Source organism: Cupressus sempervirens, chromosome 8 (assembly GCF_028749045.1).
Source record: "Cupressus sempervirens isolate cs-2001-9-10 chromosome 8, ASM2874904v1, whole genome shotgun sequence".
Taxonomy (NCBI): Eukaryota; Viridiplantae; Streptophyta; class Pinopsida; order Cupressales; family Cupressaceae; genus Cupressus; species Cupressus sempervirens.
Genome location: NC_143125.1, coordinates 550,331,958 through 550,356,488, shown reverse-complemented (window position 1 = coordinate 550,356,488; position 24,531 = coordinate 550,331,958). Strand labels below are relative to the sequence as shown.

Below are 24,531 nucleotides of genomic sequence, written 5' to 3'. Positions count from 1 at the left end.
CACATCTAGCTAGCCAATACTCAATTTGTTCATCAGTATCACTAGGTGCAAGAACAACATAAACATGTCTTACAAGATAAGATAAAGTATAGAAGAACTTTAATCACATGAGTACACATGTAGATTATATAAATTGAAGCATGAGATCACAAGAAATTCTAATTAAATTGTGCATACCAGGTTTTATGAGCTCTGAATTATGATCATAGTTTTCTAATGCAAAAGTAACATTATGGCCTTCATTTACTGTATCATCTTGAAAATGTGTGTCAGTAGGTGCTAATTATTTTTGTTGCCAATCTTCAATCAATTTTGTATTCTCACATTCTTCCCATTCACCTGTAAGACAAAACTGACAAAAACAAACAAGTTGTCTAGTCCAAACTCCTAAATGAATGCCATTTGCCTAACCCACTAATTGTATCATAGTCATATCTTGAAAGCATTTTCTTCTCTTCAACTAGGTAGAAGAAATGTTTGATTTTTGAGTTCTCACTTGATCCTATGTATAAATATTTGCTACACCTTTCGACAATCATATGTGCATTTTTTAATTTGGCTTTTTCCTTAGATTTTAATTGCTCTCTACTAAGGACTCTCTTCACACATGCAGCAACACCATCATGTTCTCCTTTACCATGTCACACATGTTGGATATTAGTTTGCCTATGTGTCCTACTCAATGAATAGAACATTCTAGCACTCTTGAATTGTCCTATACAATTATCTGACCATATCCAATGTTGTGTCATTTGAATTTATCTCTCTTTTATATTATCATAAAAGACCTTGAAACAATATTGGACAAACTCAGATGAATGAAATTTATTATCACTCATATAGAAATGGTACTCTCTCAATATTTTTCAATCCTCATCTATACTATCAGGTGCATGCCTATAAACTATATGGACATAAATTGTTACTTGCACTGAATTGTAATATTGTGGTTGTATCTCATCTTATAGTGCAAGTTTCTAGTTTTGTGCAAAGTCAAAAACTGAAAGTATAGTACCAATTGGAAATGTATTCTTACATATGAAAAACTATCCATCAAGCCATCTAGAATAATGAGAGTGTTTAATATATTTTGGTATGATCACACTCTTAAACTCATCAATAAATGCATGACAATTAACTTTATCTATAACTAGATCGCACCTTCTTCCAGTCTTCTCATCCTTCAATGGATATTCAATAGTTTTGAATCCTTTTACATCAACTAATTGTTGTCTAAAAGTAGTCAAAGAATTTTCATGCAAACATTCATCTAACAGAGAAAGATTGCTTCACATATCACATGTACTAGAAAGACATGCATTGGAAAGAAAGTATTGATCATTAGGTGGCTAACAAAACAAACCTAATATGGAATCCTTTATAGTTTGAGGTGGTATTTTTATACCACATTCCTGTAACATTTCTTTACTATGCATGGTACCATGAATAGATCAAAATACATCATAATGGTAATGAAATTGAACATGGGTTTTACAACAACATGTGATTCTTTCTTTGTTAATACTTACATACCATGGTTTATAGTTTTCAAAATATCTTTGACTAATGGTAATAGTTAATACCTTACCATCTATAAATTTTTTTAAAAATTTAGTTTGAGTCAAGTCCAAAAGGAGTTTAGGATGTGGATCATGTATTTTTGACCCAACTCTCAATTTAAGAACATCTTGTGAAATTAGGTGATACTCTTGTATTATCATGCCAAAAAATTTCAACAAAACTTTTGACTTCACTAGTAAGTTTCATATCACATCTCAGGAGTCTACCACTAGAAGTTCATAAAATGTTTACTGGATCACATTCAAAGTTAACCCTTCTCTTTATAGCTCTTTCTAAAGTATTATGATTGACATTAAGATATCCACTTATGTTGTCAATCAATCTTTTGTCAGTTGTTGATTTTTTAACTAAATCTGTTGTTATTGCTCGTCGTGGCACATTCTTATCTTTAGAGTGAATTTTATTTCCAATGACATCAAAGGCAATAGCAATAGTGGATACAACTTGTTTTAAAGACTCATTTTTATTTTTCAGTTTTGCATACATTCCTAACCTTCTCATTACTTTTCACATTTTAGACATTTTAATTAGTTGCAACATCAACTGACATTGAAACCCAAATTTATTATTATAAAAAAAAATTCTATATAATCTATTCGCATGTGTCCTAATTTGTCTCCATGAAACCAATCACTCAAGATTATCTAGCACATCATTAGGAAAATGAAAATTATGTTCAGACACGTTACTATCATTCTGACATGTTTGTTTAGTAGTTAGTCTTTCTATGTCTACATTCATGCAATTTTTATTGTCAATTGATTTTTTTTTTTCATTGATATTTGGGATTTGAGTCTCATTTTCAATTTTTCTTGGAATTTCTTTCAGAGCATGCATTTCAATTGAAGTTTGTTGTGTTGACAAATTATTCTCATGAGGAAAATCTAAATCATTTAAATCATAACCTACTTCTAAAAAATCACGAATTTCATCACGAGAAAAAATTTGAGGGTTTGGAGACACACCTATATTGAATGTTTGATTAAAATGTGCACTTGAATTTCCTTGCATTGGGTTCGCTTCTTCGGCCTCTTCATCCATCGTGGTATCCTCAATGTCTATCTCCTTTGAAACATTGCTCAAGTCTTTAATTCTTTATCTTCTCTCTCATTGACGTTGTGATTCTCTTTATTTGTTGCAATCTCCTCATCTTTCAAAAATTTTGTTTTCTTCTTTCTTTGTTGTTTTGATCCCATGTTTGCACCAGTTTTAAATTTGAATCAATAGCTTACAAATTGTAGAAGAAGACAAGAAAACAGAATAAGTGTGATAGAAGTCACTGCTGTAGATTGAAACTATTATTCAATCATTTCAATCATTCAAAGTTGGCCTATGGGGCAGCTTTTGGGGCTCAATGGGTACATTAGAATCAGGTACCCAATTTTTAAAGAATTGGGTGCTCATTTACAAATCAGGTACCCAAATTTTAAAGAATTAGGTACTCAATTTTTAAACAATTGGATACCTGATTCTTAAAAAAATTGGGTAACAATTAATTAGCAATTGGGTACCCAATTTTTTAATTACAAATTGGGTGCTCGATTTGTGAGACATGAGTGGGAATTTCGAATGGCCACAAGTTTTACATTGGGTTTTGCCTTGTGTAAAGGCATGGCATAGGCTTGGTCCCACAAAACCATGCCTTTGTGAACCATTTTTTTTCCTAAGGCATTTAATCGACAATTTCAAAGATTGTCATAATTTTTATATGGTTGTCCCCATTGAATTTTTTGATGAAACAAAAACCCATTATAGGTCTTATTGTTGTGATTTCAAAAATGTAAATTTTATAGAGATATTAGTTTATTTGCTATTTTTCTATTATTTATTAATCAAAACTATCTCTTAAATGTTAAAAAGTGACATTCACTAAAATTTTAATAACTTTTTTATTTTATAATTTTTCTTAAATTAATTTATATTTCTTCAATCTACATACAATTCTTTTGAGATTAAAAAAAATATTAGAAAAAAGTAATTATTTTATCAAATTATGGTGTCCGTACATGAGAGGTTTTGAAATTTACCTTTATAGCCAATTAATAATTAATAATAAAAAAATTATTCAATAAAAAATTAAGGAAAAATATTGTCATCAATTGGTGTGTTAGGTAACTCCCTTGAAAAGGATTTATGAAAATTCATTTATTTGTCTTAAATTTTGGTGTCCATACACGAGCGTGGTATGGTTCTGAAACGACATTTTGAAAAAGTGGTTTCTAAAGATCCATACTAAAAGAAATATCTATCATATGGGTACAAAAATAAATTACATATTCAAAAACTAGATTTTGAACACTAAAATTTTTATTTTTAAAGTTTTTTTATATTCAATGTCTAAATGTCCCAAATTTTGGCATCAATTGACAAAAAATTTCAAAAACAGGAAAAACACTTCCACTTTCTGGCCAAAAGTGAAACTCAACTTCTTGCACTTACCCCTTCCTCAAATTCTAACAAGATGCGAGACACTAATAAGGAGAATAAAAAGTGTGTCTATTGCAAGAAATCGGGTCATGAAGAACACGAGTGTTATCATGAAAAGATTGATGAATTGGCAAACATCATGAAGAAACATAATGTTCCATTGCCTAATGCTTATAAGGATAAAGGGTCTTCTTTAGATTCTAAGGAAAAAGGGCAAGCACTCATGGCTAATTTAAATTCTTCTAAGGAATGGATACTTGATTCAAGTGCATCATATTACATGGGTTCTTCAAGAGAGGATTTCTTCATTGAAGTAGCCAAAGGTACCACACATCTTCATGGGTGATGATACCAAAATGGAAGTTGAAGGAAAAGGAAACATGGAGATGGAAAATGGAGAGTTTCAAGATGTTCTCTATGTTCCAAACCTAAGTTATAATCTCTTCCCGATTTACCAAATCACTCACCTTAAAGATGGACATAGAGTTGAGTTCCTTCTAGACTCAGTACAGGTACACAATCTGAAAGATGACTCATTGGTTGTAGTGGGGAAAGTGAATCATGAAAAAAGGTTGTACTCTTTCTCCCATTTTGTGCCCCAATCTCCTTCACAAGCCTTGCTATCACAATCCAATTCTCAAATCAACTTATGGCATGAGCAGTATGGGCATCTTTCCTTCCATTTCCTTTAGTAGTTCAGCACATACATAATGGTCAAAGGTCTACCCCAAATCAACTTTTCCCATAGTGAATGCTCAACAGATTCAGTGGATATGCATCTAGAAGGGAAGTTACAATAGGGAAGTCTTCAAGAGCACCAGTTGTTCTACAAATGGTTCACATGGTATTAGCAGGACCTTTTGCAATCAGTTAGGGTTGCTATATACTTGCTTTCACTGATGACTTTTCAAGATACACTTAGGTCTATTTCTTTCATCATAATAATGAAGTGTTGGACTAGTTTCTAGCCTTCAAGACTCATGTTGAACAAAAATTGAGGAAAGCCATCAAAGTTCTCCAAATGGGTAATGGAACCAGATATGTGAACAAAGGACTTCTAGAATTTTGTATACTTGAGGGCATTAATCTTTAGAATCTAACACCATTCAATCTGTATAAGACAAATGTTATAGCATAGAGGATCCACACTTTTAAGTCCATGGCGAGTTGCATGATAAAGGCCAAGTCTCTCGATCCATCATTAGAAGTTGAAGCAATCTCTAGTGCCACTCACATTCTTAATCGGTCTCCACATTCAACCTTAGATGGCAAGACTCATTTTTAGGCATGGTGCAGTAGAAAACCAAATGTGACACACTTTAGAGTCTTCAATTGTACAACATGGGAAAATAGATCTTCCAGGGGATGCGGGACATAGTCACCTCAGTCTTGTACTTTCATTGGTTATGAAGACAGTGTGAAGGCATATAGACTCATGGATCTAGAGACACATCAGATATTTGTGGAGAAGGATGTGCACTTTGAGGAAAGTTCACCTAGCTTGTCCTCTAATCCTCTCCACACATCATACTATATGGAAATTGATAGTGACACCATCGATAGTGCTTCAAGAGATTCAAACTTGTGGGGTTCTATCGACACATGTAGCAAGAGGTCACCACATCAGTCTAGTCCACATGCATATATCACCATAGTGATAGATCCAACATAGTAGGGTACATCTAGTCTTCTAGGTCCAACTTTAGAGATAAATTTGGTGGATAGTATTGATGATCTACCTCTTCTTGATGCAACAACACCTTCTTCGGCTGTCACAAGGGCTTCTTTTGACCCTCTTGTTCATTCTCTACATGATCGATCATCATAGGTTGAAGTGCTTGTGAATACTTATGATCAGCAGTTGTAGAAGGGTTCTTCATCAGTTGCAAAGATAGATAGTTCTTTGAGATAGGCTCCTTAGCTAGTTGAGTGGGTTTCAAAGACATTAGTTATCCATGAGATTCTTTCCATGAATAGTAGAAGTGTCAGGGAGGAACACCATTCTATAGTCTTGGATTAGCTTCTTCATCAGAGTAGTCACTAGCAGGCATTCTTCTTTGTGGGAGGGGAGCCTATCCTATCTCTCTTCCTCTTCTTATCATTCTCTTATGTATATACTGGATGTATGCCATAATGGGGGGCATGGGATCTTGATTACTCCATCCATCCATACACCATGTATGTTTTTCATCTCTCTTTTTGGGGGAGGGTTTTTCGCATGAGGTTTTCCCTCTTTCTCCACTTTATGAGAGATTGCATTATCGTTATGTACATGGGTACCTAACCTGGCCTAGTAGCTGGGACCCATCATGCATGTCATCCTAGATTTTGTAAGCTTAAGAGCATTCCCTTAAGTTTCACTTAAGGGGGGGTGTTGGTGTAAATAAGTATTTACTATTTACACTTACATTTACTTATGTTAATGCGTATATTTTATTTATTTATTAGTTTCCTAGGAGTATGCGTACTCTTGTGAGTTGTCATGTTGACAACATAGGAGTTTGCACTTTACTTATGAGTTAGCATATTATTTGAGCATATGGTGTCTACAACATTCTATACACCTCATCATGCTTATCTTCTTATTGTGGAAGATATGTGCTTAGTTTTCATGCTTATCTCCTAGTTCTTTCTAGACACATTCTAGATGCATCTTAGAGGCCTTTATATACAGACTCTCCTAGTGTGTCTGTACATGGTTCTGATAATAGAAAGTATTTTCATATTGATCATAATCTTTGGTCTACTATGTACTTCTGCTTGTGCTCCTTGATCTTGGGTGATTTTTTTTCTAAGGAAAATTCTTACAACTACAGTAGTGAAAATTTGTGGCTGTCATCTCCATCCCATTTTTACCTTCATTCTAAAGTGTTTCTAGGTAACCAAAATCTATTTTGTGTGATATTTTTCATGCATGTGGTTGATAACTTAGATCTATATTCTATTAGAGTTTGATTATAAGTTATGCATACCTAAGAAATTGAATGTGAGATGGTAAATGTTATCAATGCATTTTAGAATTATTGAAAAGGTTAAAGTATCATAGGTCCTAATTCACCTACCCTCCCCAACCTCCCTAGTACCTTGGTTTAAGACTTCCAACAAGTTAAATCCTCATACCAATATCACAATTTAATTTTCTATGGAAAATATCTCATAATTATCAATTGACGAGTTTAATAATCTTTCTAACAAATGGTTGATAAGATGCAACACTTGGTGAGGGTTTTGCAAATGTGATTGAAAGTAGAGTGTGTTTAATCATGGATGAAACTTTGTGGTTAAGAGCACTCAAGATGGAGTAGTACTAGGATGGGTGACCTTGTAGGAATTCTCGGTGCTTCACCTCTATGACTGTCACCTAGATCCAATGGGTGCTAAGTGTTCCATGTATTCTCATGATATATTTATTTACATTGATCACTAATAATGACATATGGATCAATGAGTTTGACTCAAAAACTAAATAGTTCAATGTTGATAGTAATATCACAATTTGACTTCCTATGGAAATTATCTTCTACTTATCAATTGATGAGATTAAGGGTCTTTCAAATAAATGGTTCATAAGGCACAACACTTGGTGAAGGTTTTTCAAATAGGTTTACAAGTAGAGTGGGTTTAACCATGGAGTAAAATCCATAGTTAATTATGCTCAAGCTGGAGTAGTAATGCGATGGGTAACCTCTTGAGATGTCCTAATGCTTCACCTCTATGAGCATAACCTAGATCCAACAAGATCTAACTATTCCATTTATTGTCAGGAGAGATAGAATCACATTGAATCACTACTCATGAAATATGGGTCAATGATTTTGACTCCAAATATACACAATTAAATCCTGATAGAAATATCACAACTTGAATTGATGTTGAAATTATCTCCTACTTATAAATTGCTGATCTAAAGGTTCTTTCTAATAAATGGTTTATAAGGCATAACACTAGGTGAAGGTTTCACAAATAGAGTTGCAAGTAGAGTGGTTATAACCATGGAGGAAACTCTATAGTTAAGTATGCTTAAGCTGGAGTAGTGCTAGAATGCTTGATCTCCCAGGAATTCTTGATGCTTCATCTATCTGAGAATAACCTAGATTGAATTAGTGATAATTATTCCATTATTATCATGAGAGATGCATTCACATTGAATAACTACTCATGAAATATGTGTCAATGAGTTTGACTCAAAAAGTGCATAGTTAAATTGATAGTAATATCAAAATTTGGCTTGTTGTTGAGATCATCCCCTACTTATTAATTGAGAGATTAAGGGGATTTATAATAAATTTTTAATAAGGAACAATGCTTGGTAGAGGATTTTCAAATGGGGTTGTAAGTAGAGTGGGTTTAACCATGGAGGAAACTTCATAGTTAAGTGTGCTCTAGCTAGAGTACTATTCGAATTGGTGACCTCCTGAGAATTTTGAATGCTTCACCTCTATAATTATCACCTAGATCCAATGAGGGATAAGTGTTTCATTTATTCTCATGGAATATGGATTCATGTTGAATCACTATTCATGAAATATGGGCCAATGAGTTTGACAAAAAAAACTACATAGTTAAATCCTGATAGCAATATCATAATGATTTTCTATAGAAATTATCTCCTATTTATCAATTGATGAGCTTAAGTGAATTTCTAATAAATGTTTCATAAGAAAACACTTGGTGAAGTTTCTACAAATGGGGTTTCAAGTAGAGTAGGTTTAACCATGGAGTAAAAATTGTAGTAAATTGTACTCAAGCTAGAGTAGTACTAGAATTGGTGACCTCTTAGGAAGTCATAGTGCTTCACATCTATAAGAATCACATAGATCCAATGGGTTCTAAGTTTTTCTTTTATTCTCATGATAGATAGATTCACATTGAATCACTACTCATTAAATATGGGTTAGTTATTTTGACTCAAAAACTACATAGTTAAATCTTGATAGCAACATCATAATTTGGTTTCTTGTGGAAATTATCTCCTTCCTATGAATTCATGAGCTTAAGGGGATTTCTAATAAATGTTTCATGAGGGACAAAACTTTTTTAATGCTATACAAATGGGGTTGCAATTATACTAGTTTTAACTATGTAGGAAATTTTGTAGTTAAGTGCACTCAAGCTAGAGTAGTACTGGGATTGGTGACCTCTCAAGAAGTCCTAGTGTTTCCCCTCTATAAGCATCACCTAGATCGAATGAGTGTTAAGTGATCACTTTATTATCATGAGAGATGTATTTGTATTGAGTCACTGTTCATGAAAATATGTTCAATGATCTTGACTCAAAAACTACATAGTTTAATATTGATAACAATATGAAAACACACTATATTGTCTTTCTCAACATCAATAGGTACGTTCAACCATTATTATCCTCAGTCACTTCTAACACTTCTTTATACATCAGTATCACACCTTGCTATATTTTCTTTTCAAATCCTCTTTATCAATAAAATGATATGGAACTCTACACTATTAGTAAATAGCATTCGAGTAGGTTTGATATTTTGTCTTACCATTAAGTTTGACATTCTATATTACCATTAGGTTTGACATCAATTACAACATAAAAATTACTCCAATAGCTTCCAAAAATATCCCTCTTTGGAATTGATTTAAACACCTCACGAGTTACCATGTAGTCCAAAATCTTCAATACTTGTACTATCATCTCCTTTTTTGTTTGTATCTCTCTTTTTTAGATTAATTTTGATTCTCGTCAATGTAATCTCATGATAATCACTCTATCCATTCATCACATACTCTATCATATCTCTAGATGAAAATACCTCAACTCATTTGAAGAAATGTATAAACATATGTGGGTAAGTACACCAAGTTTTGGTGTTAGAAACATGATACACACTAGTTTTTTTTTTAATTTCACAGTGCACATGCATGCTATAGTGCATACGTGCTTTGTGAAATTAAAAATTTGTATATATGGGCTGCAAACTTGTGACCCCTTTTTTTTAAAACATTGTTTCTCCTCAACAACATGCACATGGATTGGAAATGTTAAAGAATTTTTTCACCCACCTCCTCAAAATGCCCCCTTGTCATCGAAGATCAAGATCAGGACCACATAGTATGTTTTCTACTCTTGTTTTGCATCATTTTATATGTTTTTGCATTGTTCTATACATTTTTATATTGTTTTGTAGGTTTTTCAATCTTGCTTTAAATTTGTTTATTTATTTAGATTGCAATTAGTTTCTTATCAGGAAATATGAATAACGAATCACCAAATCCCTAGCCAAATCAACGAAATCAAAATGAAAACCCTCCACAAGATCCACATCAAAACTCTCCACAAGATGAAAATTAAAACCCTCCACAAGAAGAGCAAGAAATTCTGCAACCTCCACCAATTTGTAGACCTCCTTCTAGCACCCAAGACAACATAATGAATGAAATAAAAAAAGGGAAAAATAAATTAGAAGCACTCATTGGTAGGTTGAAATCTTGTGGAAAAAACAATCTAATGAGAGCACAATTGGTATACTCCCTTGAGTCCATTATGACCCATGTAGCTTATGTTAGTGGTCAATTGGATATTTGGCATGTTAAGAGGGATGAACAAAGAAGATATTATGCAAACAAGTTATTATATAAAGATGTAAAAATAAAAAGAAATAGAAAAAGCTAGTATTTGTGCATTGTTTAAAAATCCCAAAGAAAAAGACACTATTAAACATACAACTAAAAGGTTCCCCATCCATTGGTGCATCCATGATGATATTAGAAATAACTTTTGGGATAGATGGTGGATGGTCTTTAATGCCCCTCCCTACAATAACCATAAGGTTCCAATGCATTTCTTAAAGAAATTGTATTGTGAATTTGTCCTTGGGGAGATACCCATTTTTTTTTCATATATTAAAATCCTAGGGTAGAGGAGGGGGGTCATCATTTGAGAGGTCAGGGGCACATTGTGACCCTAATGTAGTTAGGGAACCTATTTTCAAGCCACAGGGTGAGCATGTGATATTTCCTTTAGTTGTGAAGGAACATGTAGAGACCAGCACTCTAGGGACTATAATTGCTTTGACACAGACTCTCATTCATTGCGCCAATCCATTAGATGAGGAGGAGCCTTCTGTGCATCATGGTCACATGTGCACATCATGTGGATCCTTATGCACATTTGGAAGTCATGATAGAGATAGTATGGATGTAGAACTAGTCACAAATAAGTTCCTAAGTGACACATTTTGCATTGACACATAGGTAAATTACAATTAAAATAAACTAATTTGATCACATTTCCTATGTATAGTTAATGACTAATTGATTAGCATATATTGACATTGTTCAAAATTTAGGGTAAGAGTGTTGATGGCCCTAGTATAGATTCCTTGGCCTCATGTTTTTTCCTATCTATGAGAGGTATGTATTGATTTAATTATTTAAATTAATACATATATTTATTAAGTAATCATATGAAGGATTGACAAAAAAAATTATGCATGTGCATCAGTTATGTAATAGACCATCAACATTCACAAGGGACTTTGAGCCTAGGCATGATACAAGCTTTGTAGAGGTACATTTGTTTCATGTTAGTTTAATTAATTTAATTATATTTGTTTCATGTTTCATGTTACATGTAAATTGTATTATATGATATTCAGTTGTTAATGTCTGAGACTCCTCCTCATCTTTGCCAGTCTGTCAATTGTGGAGTTGTTACAGCGATGGGTAGTTCAAAGCTATTGACCAGGGTATGAAATATTTTTCTTAGTTTTAGTAGTTGTTTATAATAGTTAGTATTGAAATTTAAAATATTATTTATAAGTGATTATATTGATTGAATTGTTGTAGGGCCTTATTACACCTGATCATCTGTGAGCCTTTGAGGTGGACTTACAAAGTGACTATTTGATGGTGGTAAGAAAATAATCAATTTTTTGTGTGTATATTTATTTGATTTCAATGTATAATAATTATTGATTCATATCTACTTTTTTTTGTATCAGCTCAAGTTAGAGAAGAGCCTAAACAAGAGGTTGAGCGAGCGTGTGAAGAAGACCCCATCATCCCCATTATCTCCCTCCACACGATGACCAAAGACCTCTAGGGATTTCTTTGTTACCCCTCATGGGAAGGAGAATATATAGTTGATAGACACACATGTATAGGCATTATTTGACATAAATGTTACATTTTATGTTAGTGGACATATTCAATAAACATTTGATGTATATAAGACATTTTATATTTGATGTATGACATATATTTAATGCATGACATTATTATACTTATGAGATTATTGGTTAGTATATAATGTTTACTCATGTATGACATTATTGGCTATCATAATATATTATATGTTTGTTAATGTACCGCATAATTGGTTATCATAATATATTATATGTTTTTTCATGTATAAAATCAGTGGTTATCATAATATATTATATGTTTGTTCATGTACGACATTATTGGTTATCATAATATATTATATTTTTGTTCATGTATGACATTATTGGTTATCATAATATATTAGATGTTCGTTAATGTATGGCATTATTGGTTATCATAAATTTATATATGTTTGTTCATTTATGGCATTATTGGTTATTGTAATATATATCTTGTTTTTCTTGTTTACATTTTAAGTACATTGAACATGCATTTCATTTTAATGTAATTTACATCCAAAACGATGCAGAGTGCTTGTTGAGACTGAAAATTGCATGCTTCATTTTTAGTCACATTTTGAAAATTTTGGAAAATCATGTCCTCAAGTGCCTTTTATGCATGTGGTCAGTTGGTAGCTTGAGGCCTAGATGGTGTTTGAGTGGCTTAACACCTTTCATTTGACATATGCGTATGATCCACAATGTTATTTTACCATCCCGAATCATTATGTGAAGTCCCATTTTGAGCTAGTGTCAAAATTTGCAATTCTACCAAGTGTCAGACAGCGATAAGAGACCTTGTTGGTGAGTGAATATCTCGCACCCAAAAAATGTGTCATGACTTACCCCTTTGAGAGTGTCTAATATCCATGCCTAAGAACCTATGTTTCAGATTTTGAATCATTTCAAGTCCATTTGAATAGGTTTTGAATCCCTCAAAGTTGGTCAGTTACTGTTTTCATGCTTTTGCACTGTGCACCTAATTCTGGGAAGCCTTGTTTGACACGCAATAACTTTTGACCAGTTGAACCAAATGAGAAATTTTTTTTTGCATTGTATTGTAGACATCAGAGACTTGTTATGTCCAAAGTTTCAGCTTTTGACGAATCCGTTCGGTCAATTTTCAAGCATGATTCCAAATGCAATTTATAAGTTTTGACTGGTGTCAGCATTTGCAGATTGTTTGGTACCCCTGTTCGTGGCATCATATCTCCTGGTTCATGATACGTGAGATCAAATGGATTGTACCTTTGTATTTTTCTCTAAAAGTACTACAAGTGTGCCAGTTTTTAGAACTTGATGAATCCGTCTTCACACTTTACTATGGTCATTCCATTCACAAAAAATGATATGTTACTGATGTCCTTTGTCCTGCAAATCCAGATAGCCTACTTTGAACATCCGCCATTTGTGCCCAGTTATTCGTCATGAGCCAAAATTGCATAGTCACACTCACCTCATGATAGAGCTCCAATTTCGCAGTTTTCGTCCTTCCAAATGTCAGTTTGCCCAGTTTTTGGAGCCAAATCCGAACCTAGTTTGTTGTTTTCTGACATGTTTGCTCGCAGGTATTTCTGAGAAGACAATTTTGACAGTCAATATCTTTTGACTGGGAATTCATCATGAGATGAGATTTGGCGGGATGCAAGTATGCGGAACAAAGATTCAACGTGCCAATTTTCAGAGCATGATCAGTTGTTTGGGTCAGTTTTTAAGCCCAGTCCAAACACCTCCTGGCACAAAGTTGATAGTTTGCAGTCAGGTGTAAAAGTAAATTATAAATTTGTTTATGTGGTACAAATTGTCTTCATTCAATAACTTGAGTGCAGTGGATCAATTTTAAGAATCAGTTGTTTGAAAATGAAAATTTTTTAGCCGGACCCACTTTGGGGCCCGACTAATTCTGCTAGGATTGATGGGTTTTGAGGCGAATGGAGGATTTTCTTAAAAGAAAAAAGTTATGCACAATTACAAGAAGAGAAAGGTGCATATAATAAAAGAAGTAGTATTAAACATTCATGCTCCGAATATCATGAAATTATGGGGGCGTAGACTCCGTCATTTGTTTTAAACAAAGGCAAACTATTACAAAGATCAGTCCATCATGGTTCTCTTTGATCAATGTGCTCTTATCGAGCTTGCTTAAAAAAAAAATTGGAGTCAATTCCAGATAGGCATTAATAGAGAAAATTCATAATTCTGTCCGACTCCAGATTATCAAGACTTCCCAATCATATTTGAGGGAGTTTGTTTCAATATGCGAGAAGCTACAACTTGTTCCCAAAGAAGGACGTGGTGCTCATATTGAGAAGCCTGTTATATGCTGTTATAATGTTAAGTTTCTCAACCATGAAGAAGGATGACATGTGTCATTTCGTCGCCATGTCGCCAATGATGTGGAGGTTGTTGAGTCAGATAGCAACATAGCGAGGGAGAATCAGGAAATGACATGTGTCAAGTGGTCCCAGAGCAGTTGGTGACATGGAAGATGATGCCGACCATGTGGGCCAATCAAATGCAGCCATGTGGCATGGTTCAACAGAGCTTTGACCTCGAAATTGAAGAGTTGGACAAAATAAAATAATTTTAAAATTTCTTTTTAAAATTATTTTCAAAATATGCACATTTTAAAAATTATTTTAAAAGAGATCCATTCTAATGTTCAAACATTAGATATTTTAAATTTTGAAATTTAAAAAATTAAATGTGCAGATGTGAGTTTCTAGCCAGAGAGGACATTTTCAAATGGCAATTTCAGGCGCTTCCGGTAACCAAAATAGGCGATGTTATATATCGCCGAAATTGGGAGAAGATGAACTTTCCAATTCTGGAGTCAGTTTTTGCACAGGTATCAGTCAGTTTGAGCTACACAAGGTTTTCTATCAGGTACCTAAAGTGTAACCATTTTCATACCAGGAAGTTCAGATTTGTTTTTTGTCAAGATAATGACCTAGATATCAGTAGAAGGCAATGGAAATGCAGTTAGGGTCGATTTTGTTCTGATTTACTTAGTAAAAACTCATTTTCACTGGCTTTTTCATGGGGCAATCAGATATTTTGGCAAGTAAAGGGTTTTCATCATTAGGCAAGGATATTTTGCAAGTTTGTTACAGATTAACGATGAAACAAAATCAGATCAGAAGGGATGAAAGAAGAAAGAGGTTTTTTAGTTACAGAGGATTGGATTTCAAGTGGACACCTGGCAATTGCATATCAGATCTGGGAATTCATTTCTTGCTATATCTTTCTTTCTTTTTTCATTTGTAAGGGTTCCAATTTTTGTCACTGAGAAACCAGTTGGTTCCAATTTCTGGGAAGAAAAAAGTTCATTGATGTGATACCATTTGGGATCCCAGTTTTTGCACTGTGAGACCATTGGTTCCAGTATTTTGACATGTTTCCATGACTGTGACACCATTTTCTTCAACAAAACTCTCATCTGAACAACATTGTAGAGATAATATAGATAGTTCTGAGATATTAGGTTGTTTCATGTTTTAATCTTATGCATCTGAATGTATAGTTTCAAGGAAATGAATACATATGAGAAAAAATCTCACTAGTTTTGTTCTGGTTCTTGTCTCCTATCTCAACAATCTGTAAGTCTTATGTGGTTTTGGAACAAATATTTGAGACCCATTTGCATCCCTTTCAGGTTGTATGTTTAATGTATCTTGCTGTTGGACCAAAGGGCCAAGTAAATGCTCGATATGTTTAAACAAGGTTACTGGTTGTTTGAGAAGGATATTTTGTGAGAATGAGACTTGAATGAACATTGATGTCTGAATCACAAGGTGGTTGGATAGATCTGATGTCTGGGTATATGAGATATGTCCTGATGTCACAGATGTATGTTTTGAATTCATGGAATTGCCCAATGGATTAGGCACTGATCATTTATAGGATCACTGGTTATACTGTTGCATATTTGAGATTTTGTTGAATCAACATCTTTAATCAAATGAATTTCCTTTTCATGTTGAAGAGCTATAAACAGAATGCCCTCACTCAGCTTATGAATTTCATTGTTTTGCATTTAGCTACTGTAGATATACGTTATTTCATAAGTTATTAGGAGAAATAAGGGTTTCTATCTGCTTTGTATAAGATTCAGTGTATGCTTTGACAACTGGTACCATATAAGGAATCTAGAGGTTCACCTGCCTAGGTTTTGCAGAGCCTGAAGAAGAAGAAGGGTCATGCCTTATAGTTGGCCTGGTGTCTGAATGGATGTATTGATAATGGGAGTTAGCTGTCCCTAGATGCATTCTTGTTCTCATCAGGGTAATTTGGAATGGGTAACATTTTCAAACACCAACAAAATGGCGACTCTGCTGGGGAGTTGCATATAGAAAGAATAAAAATCTCTGCCATGAAACAAATTGGATATATCAAATCAATAGCAAGATGTGTTCCTTTTCCTTGCTGAAGTTTCATGTTCCCCAGTTAAGCTTTATTCATTATCAGCAGTATGTTGAAACTGGATGAAAATTGTGTTCTATGACTGTCATAGGTCTATCTTCAATCAATCTAGTTTGCAAATACTATTGAGAAAGTTTCAAAGTCAAGAATTCTTTTATAAAGTGTAAATTCTTTTCAAGATAATAATGATCTGCAAGTCTTTCCTACATTGAAAGTCTGGTTCAGATTTGTCAAGTGACAAATTATGTTTTATTTCTCACAAAGCGTGAGTAGCGACTCTCAAATCTCTGTACCAGTTTGTTCCTAGTTGATTTCATTGCAAAATTTTGAAGGACTTTCAGTTGTATGGGCAGATCTGAAGCTTTTGGTAGTTTCTTGAAAAGGAGTTTCAAATTCTTGATAAGTTTTTAAGTGCTAGTTGCAATCTACTGTTATAAATAATTGAAATATAAAAATAGATCACAGAAGTGGTTATTTCATTCCTCTTGCATAGAGGTGGCGACTCTACAAAGTTTGATCAGTGGTGTAAAGGATTTTCAGTCTTTCACCTGTGCCAAATCAGCAGATCCAAGTTTAGTATCAGCACTAGAGGTATTTTGGTTTTCATGTTTTCTTTTCATGGAAGTCAAGTGTTTAAAGAAGTTGCCTCTATTTAGTGATTTTCAGCGCTAGAAAGAAGAAGTAGAAAGTTTGTTTTATGATGGAGTCAGATCTTAGATCTGAGATTAGGTTGCCAAATTCTGAGAGTCTAGAAACTGTGAATAATAACATTGCTATGTTGAATACAATGGTTTACAAAAGGATTATCAATATTATAAGAACTGAAGTAGGTAGTACTCAAGGTCTAAGTATTGAACAATGTTATTTAAGGCTTAAGTCAGTAATCAGTAAGATGCCTTTTCATTGTAGACCTGAAGAGTCTTCACTGCCTAGTGTTTTCCTTGATGTTCTAGTACCCGATTCAGTCAATTGGCCAGCACCTATAAGATTACAAAAGTTTTTACAAATTGAAAGATTCATTCAGGAGATGGAAGATGATGATTACAGATTTCATATTATGTCTCTTGATGATAATGAGTGTGCTGAAAGCCAAGGTAGTAATGAATACAATGAGTCCATAGAGCAAGATAATCTGTCTTTCGATTGTGAAGAGGAGGATTCAAATGTTAATGAATCAGGTAATAGCGATCAGCATGAAGAGGATGGATATAAAAGAGAAGATAAATTAAGTTACAGTACATATGAAGTTGAAGAAAGTTGTAACAACAGTAGATCCAATGATTGCCATGATAAGAAAGAATATTGTAATAATTTTGAGTTTCCAGATTGTTACACTAATCATCTGCCTATTGTAAGTTCTTCATGTTATCTAGATGACAATCACAGCCAGGAGAAGATTTGTGAGGAAATCTTCTTGAGCTCTGATGAAATCTCTATTTTGTTGGCTTGTGACCTTGAAAAGCACATAAGTATCTCTAAGGATTTTCATATGTTCTATCATAATACTTTCTCATTCAGTCAAATCAATTCCCCAAAGTTTGATGTGGAAAAGGAGGTAGAATCCGAACAATATTTGTTGGACTTTGGAGGTGTATATAACCGAACCTCAAATGTTTTTGCACATGACGATTTGCTGGATGTAGGGAATGTTAATGAAGGGAAGGTTAATGCTGTTTCAGATTCTTTTAATGTTGATCTTGTTGAACATTGTTTTGATGTTTCATATGGTGAAGTGGAAAATAGTGAGTGTTGTCAATCCGATTATAAATTTTCTTTATATGCTGATAGGTCTTGTAAAGATGAGTTCAAGGTCTATTCCGAAATTCAGTCTAATGAAGAAAATGATAATGATCAGCATAGTTTGGAACAACACTTTCAGAATAAATTTTCATGTATGGTGACTAATCAATGTTTTGAATGTGAAGAGGTTACAGTGAAAGATGAATCTGATTTAGTAAATGATAAGACTGCGAGTAGGCTACAATCGAATTCCAAATACTCTTCATAGCCAGAGGCACAAGGTGAGTTACCATCTGATTCATGTACTCATTCAATGAAGTAGAATACCAAGCTTTTGTGTTTCCGATTGAAGAAATCCATGACTCAATCAGTAGTGATCAGTTTCACTTTCAGTCTGATGTCAGTTATTATGATCACGTTGATTCATATTTTCATAGTGAGCAAGGTGTAGAAAGTTTGTCTGATTTTTATATGCACTATGAAGATGATGATAGCAGTTTTGTTTTGCCTAACGAAGTAATTGAAAGTGTTGATATGATGGGTGAAACAAATAAGGATGAGAGTTTCAGTTTGCCTCAAGAAATTGTAAATGAAAATAAGGTGTATGAAAGAGGTAAAGAGTTTTGAAACTTTTCGGTGGCTCGGGGCCATCTCTTGTACATAGTTAAGAGTAGTTTTCCTGTTTTCAATAAAGCTGTTCGAGAGAGTTTTGCTGTTCAGTTGTGTGGTCTACTTCTCCCAGAGATCTAAATCCTTGCCATGACCGCAAGGGGCATGCATCCCCAGACAGAGCCACTATTGGGACTGAAAATTGCATGCTTCATTTTTAGTCACATTTTGAAAATTTTGGAAAATCATGTCCTCAAGTGCCTTTTATGCATGTGGTCAGTTGGTAGCTTGAGGCCTAGATGGTGTTTGAGTGGCTTAACACCTTTCATTTGACATATGCGTATGATCCACAATGTTATTTTGCCATCCCGAATCATTCTGTGAAGTCCCATTTTGAGCTAGTGTCAAAATTTGCAATTCTACCAAGTGTCAGACAACGATTAGAGACCTTGTTGGTGAGTGAATATCTCGCACCCAAAAATGTGTCATGACTTACCCCTTTGAGAGTTTCTAATATCCATGCCTGAGAACCTATGTTTCAGATTTTGAATCATTTCATGTCCATTTGAATAGGTTTTGAATCCCTCAAAGTTGGTCAGTTACTGTTTTCATGCTTTTGCACTGTGCACCTAATTCTGGGAAGCCTTGTTCGACATGCAATAACTTTTGACCAGTTGACCCAAATGAGAAAATTCTTTTGCATTGTATTGTAGACATCAGAGACTTGTTATATTCAAAGTTTCAGCTTTTGACGAATCCGTTCGGTCAGTTTTCAAGCATGATTCCAAATGCAATTTATAAGTTTTGACTGGTGTCAGCATTTGTAGATTGTTTGGTACCCCTGTTCGTGGCATCATATCTCCTAGTTCATGATACATGAGATCAAATGGATTGTACCATTGTATTGTCCTCTAAAAGTACTACAAGTGTGCCAGTTTTTAGAACTTGATGAATCCGTCTTCACACTTTACTACGGTCATTCCATTCACAAAAAATGATATGTTACTGATGTCCTTTGTCCTGCAAATCCAGATAGCCTACTGTGAACATCCGCCATTTGCGCCCAGTTATTCGTCATGAGCCAAAATTGCATAGTCACACTCACCTCATGACAGAGCTCCAATTTCCCAGTTTTTGTCCTTCCAAATGTCAGTTTGCCTAGTTTTTGGAGCCAAATCCGAACCCAGTTTGTTGTTTTCTGACGTGTTTGCTTGCAGGTATTTCTGAGAAGACAATTTTGACAGTCAATATCTTTTGACTGGGAATTCATCATGAGATGAGATTTTGCGGGATGCAAGTATGCGGAACAAAGATTCAATGTGCCAATTTTCAGAGCATGATCAGTTGTTTGGGTCAATTTTTAAGCCCAATCCAAACACCTCCTGGCACAAATTTGATAGTTTGCAGTCAGGTGTAAAAGTAAATTATAAATTTTTTTTTGTGGTACAAATTGTCTTCATTCAATAACTTGAGTGCAGTGGATCAATTTGAAGAATCAGTTGTTTGAAAATGAAAATTTTTTAGCCGGACCCACTTTGGGGCCCAACTAATTCTGCTAGGATTGATGGGCTTTGAGGCGAATGGAGGATTTTCTTAAAAGAAAAAAGTTATGCATAATTACAAGAAGAGAAAGGTGCATATAATAAAAGAAGTAGTATTAAACATTCATGCTCCGAATATCATGAAATTATGGGGGTGTAGACTCCGTCATTTGTTTTAAACAAAGGCAAACTATTACAAAGATCAGTCCATCATGGTTCTCTTTGATCAATGTGCTCTTATCGAGCTTGCTTAAAAAAAAATTTGATGGATTCAATTCCAGATAGGCATTAATAGAGAAAATTCATAATTCTGTCCGACTCCAGATTATCAAGACTTCCCAATCATATTTGAGGGAGTTTGTTTCAATATGCGAGAAGCTACAACTTGTTCCCAAAGAAGGACGTGGTGCTCATATTGAGAAGCCTGTTATATGCTGTTATAATGTTAAGTTTCTCAACCATGAAGAAGATGCCTCCATTTTGTAATGAAACGATAACAGCAGGAGAGGACACCGTGAGAAACTGTGGCAATAGATAAGATCGACCTCCATCTACAATAACCCATTCATAAAATGTAGAAGGATAGCGTTAGATAAGAGGCAGAGGAGGGCTAAGGAGGCAGGGAGTTCTAAAAGCTCAAGTTGACAATTTGAAGGTATGGAACGATCCTTGCAGGGAGCCAACAAAATTCCTTGGCCGCAGCTTGTAGGGAAGACATTGTTTATAACAGTATAAGGCATGAAAAAAGAATAATCAACGTTTAAAAAGGACCCAGAGCCGCCGACAAGAAAGAAGAGACTTCATGCCAAACTTGGAGCCACAGTCAACGCACTAGATAGAGAAACACCCTGCGTTTTGGAACAGAGGATCACACCAAGAACATGCAGTAAAGTTTTGGCTCTTGTTTTGAAGAAAGAGGGCTCACGCTATTTCCAAAAGAAAGAGACAATACATTCCAGGGAAGGCAACATGTTCAACCCGGAGCGCATTGGAAAGAAGCTGCCCACCACTTGTAAATACAAGCACTTCACGTAGCATGAAAGAGGAGGGAGCCTCACGTTTTAAGTGAGAAAGCACATGGAGAGGGTGCTTCTACATGATCAACGAGGAATCTGTTTTAAAAGAGATTCAACATGGATGAAGCCGCAGTGAGGTAGCCGTAGGGGATAGTTTGAACGCTTAATCCCACATTCATCGTGAGTGGACATTTTAGAGTTTTTAAAAGCAAAAGCACTCGAAATAGAGGTTGTCTTAAAGACAGGCACTTTTTGGAAAGGCTACGGTTTGGTTGTGGGCCTTGGACGACTAACTGGAAGTTGTGACATCATAGTTTTAAACAAATATTCTGCCGCACTAATGCGATCCAGGTGACAAGATGATGACATGTGGCGAATCGAGTGGCCCTCGTTACCTCGCCATGTGAAGATGCTCACTAGTTAGCTATAGCGAGATAGCGAGGCTGACGTGGCAAAGGATGACATGTGTCATTTCGTCGCCATGTCACCAATGATGTGGAGGTTGTTGAGTCAGATAGCAGCGTAGCGAGGGAGAATCAGGAAATGACATGTGGCAAGTGGTCCCAGAGCAGTTGGTGACATGGAAGATGATGCTGACCATGTGGGCCAATCAAATGCAGCCATGTGGCATGGGTCAACAGAGCTTTGACCTTGAAATTGAAGAGTTGGACAAAATAAAATAATTTTAAAATTTCTTTTTAAAATTATTTTCAAAATAAGCACATTTTAAAAATTATTTTAAAAGAGATCCATTCTAATGTTCAAACATTAGATATTTTAAATTTTGAAATTTAAAAAATTAAATGTGCAGATGTGAGTTTCTAGCCAGAGAGGGCATTTTCAAATGGCAACTTTAGGCACTTCCGGTAACCAAAATAGGCGATGTTATATATCGCTAAAATCAGGAGAAGATGAACTTTCCAATTCTGGAGTCAATTTTTGCACAGGTATCAGTCAGTTTGAGCTATACGAGGTTTTCTATTAGGTACCTAAAGTGCAACCATTTTCATACCAGGAAGTTCAGATTTGTTTTTTGTCAAGATAATGACCTGGATATCAGTAGAAGGCAATGGAAATGCAGTTAGGGTCGATTTTTTTCTGATTTACTTAGTAAAAACTCATTTTCACTGGCTTTTTCATGGGGCAATCAGATATTTTGGCAAGTAAAGGGTTTTCATCATTAGGCAAGGATATTTTGCAAGTTTGTTACAGATTAACGATGAAACAAAATCAGATCAGAAGGGATGAAAGAAGAAAGAGGTTTTTTAGTTACGGAGGATTGGATTTCAAGCGGACACCTGGCAATTGCATATCAGATCTGGGAATTCATTTCTTGCTATATATTTCTTTCTTTTTTCATTTGTAAGGGTTCCAGTTTTTGTCACTAAGAAACCAGTTGGTTCCAGTTTCTGGGAAGAAAAAAGTTCATTGATTTGATACCATTTGGGATCCCAGTTTTTGCACTGTGAGACCATTGGTTCCAGTATTTTGACATGTTTCCATGACTGTGACACCATTTTCTTCAGTAGAACTCTCATGTGAACAACATTGTAGAGATAATATAGATAGTTCTGAGATATTAGGTTGTTTCATGTTTTAATCTTATGCATCTGAATGTATAGTTTCAAGGAAATGAATACATATGAGCAAAAATCTCATTAGTTTTGTTCTGGTTCTTGTCTCTTGTCTCAACAATCTGTAAGTCTTATGTGGTTTTGGAACAAAGATTTGAGACCCATTTGCATCCCTTCCAGGTTGTATGTTTAATGTATCTTGCTGTTGGACCAAAGGGCCAAGTAAATGCTTGATATGTTTAAACAAGGTTACTGGTTGTTTGAGAAGGATATTTTGTGAGAATGAGACTTGAATGAACATTGATGTCTGAATCACAAGGTGGTTGGATAGATCTGATGTCTGGGTATATGAGATATGTCCTGATGTCACAGATGTATGTTTTGAATTCATGGAATTGCCCAATGGATTAGGCACTGATCATTTATAGGATCACTAGTTATACTATTGCATTTTTGAGGTTTTGTTGAATCAACATCTTTAATCAAATGAATTTCCTTTTCATGTTGAAGAGCTATAAACAGAATGCCCTCACTCAGCTTATGAATTTCATTGTTTTACATTTAGCTACTATAGATATATGTTATTTCATAAGTTATTAGGAGAAATAAGGGTTTCTATCTGCTTTGTATTAGATTCAGTGTATGCTTTGACAACTGGTACCATATAAGGAATCTAGAGGTTCACCCGCCTAGGTTTTGCAGAGCCTGAAGAAGAAGAAGGGTCATGCCTTATAGTTGGCCTGGTGTCTGAATGGATGTGTTGATAATGGGAGTTGGCTGCCCCTAGATGCATTCTTGTTCTCATCAGGGTAATTGGGAATGGGTAACATTTTCAAACACCAACAGTGCTCACAGTAAAAACTAGTGGATTCCCAACAAGAACACTTTTAGGTCAAACTACCTTTCCCACCTTCCTAATTGTCTTCAAAGACTCTTTCCAACTTGGTTACAACATTGAAAAAACTTCTACCCAGCTTCACAAAACTACTTGATCACTTTCCCTATTCAAGAGTTGGGAAGCAATAAGGGAAAAATGAACAAAGTTGAGAAATGGATCATAATCAACTTCTTTCTTCAAACTAACACCTTAGACACTTCAACGAATACCTAATAACTATCTCACAAAATTTAGTTTGTCATCTACTCCATCCTTCCAAGAGATTCTTCAACATCCTATGACTATATTTTCTTTGCAATAAAATGTAATTTGCTAATTTTCAGACAACTCTTCACAAAGGGAAGCGATTATATTTCAAACCCATGAAATGGCTATTAAGACAACCAAGAAGATTCTTAACATATTCCACTAACTCCATTTAGAGATAACATGACCTAAAGGTGTGTTTCATTCTAACAAAGTATGAGTTTTTTGTTCCAAATAGGAAGTAATGATATTTGACAATAACTCAATGATCCTATATACAAGTTTAACATTAGTAGTGATTCCTTGCCATATAAAAAAACTCAATAATCACCAACACCTTATTCC

At 34.6% G+C, this 24,531-nt stretch overlaps 1 pseudogene; it reads left to right on the top strand.

The window, feature by feature from the left end:
- LOC149543626 (alpha-humulene synthase-like) overlaps window positions 1-14,503 on the top strand; it is a 120,268-nt pseudogene extending 105,765 nt beyond the window's left edge.
- The last annotated feature ends 10,028 nt before the right edge of the window (window positions 14,504-24,531 follow it).